We start from the raw sequence: 2,241 nt of genomic DNA, 5'->3' as shown, positions 1-2,241 counted from the left end.
GGGCGGGACGCGCGTGGAGAGCCGAACAGGGAGGCCTCGGCCGGTCCCCAGGTGCAGACCGGGCCACCACCGATTGCCAGGACCGGTCGCAAGTTCCGAAGCCTCCTTTGGTTCTGCACTCCCTACTCCTTATTTTCCTCCCGGACTGGGGATCCAACCCAGGTCTCGGCACTGAGCTACACTCCCCTCCCAGCCCTTTTTCCTTTTATTTTTTTAGACAACGTCTTGCTAAGTCACTGAGTTGCCCAGGGTAGGCTTAGAGTTTCGATTCTCTGACTCAGCTTCCCAGAGTGCTGGGATTATAGGTATACGCTACCACCCCCAGCTTCTCTCCTTACTCATCTCCTTGCCTTAATTTTTCTGTTTGAACCAGTAACCTAAGGGGCATGGTGGCACACAGTTGTAATCCCATTACTGGGGAGGCTGAGGCAGGAGCCTCAGGTTCAAGCCCAGACTGGGCAAATCAATAAGACCCTGTCTCAAAATGTTAAAAAGTTTAAAAAGGGGACCAGGGTTGTAGCTTGGTGCAAAGGCCCTGGGTTCAACCCCTAGTTTAATTTTCAAAAAGTTTTACCTGACCTGACATTATGAGTTTGTTGCTAGTTGATGCCCACCTTCCTCAGAGCATGCATTGTGGGAGGGTGGGGTGTATTTTTGTCTTGTTCACTTCTCTCTGAGAGCCTAGCACACAGTAGGTCCACAGGGAATCTGGAGAGAGGGTGCTCAGCAGCTCATCAGCCAGCCCTGTTCACCCTGGTTTGCTGGCAGCAAAGGTGTCTGTTTCTATTATTCACTGAACATTCATGAGATTTCCTCAGAGGGCAGAGAGCTACTGGTGATGAAACTGAGGCTGGAGCCCCAGCCCCACCCGGTGTTACTCACAGCTTTCCGGAAGACAGAAGTCTCGTTATCCTGAAGCCATAGGATGAAATGGCCCCTAACAAATAATAAGAACACCAGGCGGGCATGGTGAAGCACCTGTTACCCGGCACTCTGGAAGGCTGAGGCAGGAGAGTCAAAAGCTCAAGCCCAGCCCGGGCAACTTAGTGACTTAGTGAGACCCTGTCTCAGAATAAATAAAAAGGGCTGGGGGTGCAGCTCAGTGCAGAGGCCCTGGGTTCCATCCCCAGGACTGAGAGGAGGAGGAGGAGGAGGAGGAGGAGAAAGAGGAGGAGGATGGAAGAAACTCGGTGTTCCCTCCCCAGCATCTCCTGCCCCTCAGCCACCTTCCAGGAGGAGGAATCAGGAGGTGCTGAATCCAGACCCCGGCTCAGCTGCCAGAGCACTGTGCTCCTGCCAGTGCTGGCTACCAGGACCCATGAGGGGACATCGCACCCCACAAGTCCACTCTACACATGAGGTCAGCCTGGAGCTCCTGGCTGGAGATGCTCAGGGGCACCTCACCACCAGATGCTGGAGGCAGGGCTGTCCTGGGAAGCTTCCCAAGGAAACACAGGAGCCTCCAGCCAGCAGACCACAGCAAGACTGACATTCCCTTCCTCCTCCTAGATTGGCCTGCCTCATCCTCCCTGCCTCATCCTCCCACTTACATAGTAAGTGCTCAGTAAACAAAAGTGAGCTGGTTTTGCATGTCCTGCTCTGGGACCTAGGGTGGGAGGACCAAAACACCTGGTCTCCAGGAGCCCTGGGGATGGGAGGAAGGCAGGTGCTTGGCTGGGGGTCTTGCAGAATCCACCAAGCGGGAACAGCCAACCCTTGGCACTCCTGGAAGTTACCTGCGCATGCCCCCCATCCTCCCAGCACTTTGTTTTGGTTTGGTTTGGGGTTTTTTTCTGAGGCAGGGTCCCGTTACATACTGCAGACTGGCTGTGGACTCACTATGTAGCTGAGGCTGGCCTGGAACTCGAGGCCATCCTCCTGCCTCAGCTTCCTGAGAGCTGGGATTACAGGTGTGTGCCACAACGCCCTGCCTGTTCCTGTTTTATAGATGGCTTAACTGGAGGAGCAGTGACTGCCCCAGAATCCCAGCCAGGAGGCAACAGACCTGGATGGACGCGACTTTCCTCTGAAGCCAGCCCGTTGCCTCTCGCCTGCCCCCTGCTGGGGATGCGCCGCCCTCGGCCCGCCAGCGACCGAGCTCAGCTGGGGCCAGTCCGCGTCCAAGCTCAACTGGACGCTACTTCGGGCTCCGAGACCCTGGGCCTCCAACCCTACCCGCATAGGTGGAAAGAAAGGGAGCTGCTCCGGAAGTCCTGAGGGCAGAAGCCAGCGCCACCTTCG

This window comes from Fukomys damarensis, unplaced genomic scaffold (genome assembly GCF_012274545.1).
Source record: "Fukomys damarensis isolate Sample0158 unplaced genomic scaffold, DMR_v1.0_HiC HiC_scaffold_21, whole genome shotgun sequence".
In the NCBI taxonomy this organism is placed as follows: domain Eukaryota; kingdom Metazoa; phylum Chordata; class Mammalia; order Rodentia; family Bathyergidae; genus Fukomys; species Fukomys damarensis.
This window is presented reverse-complemented; position numbering follows the sequence as displayed.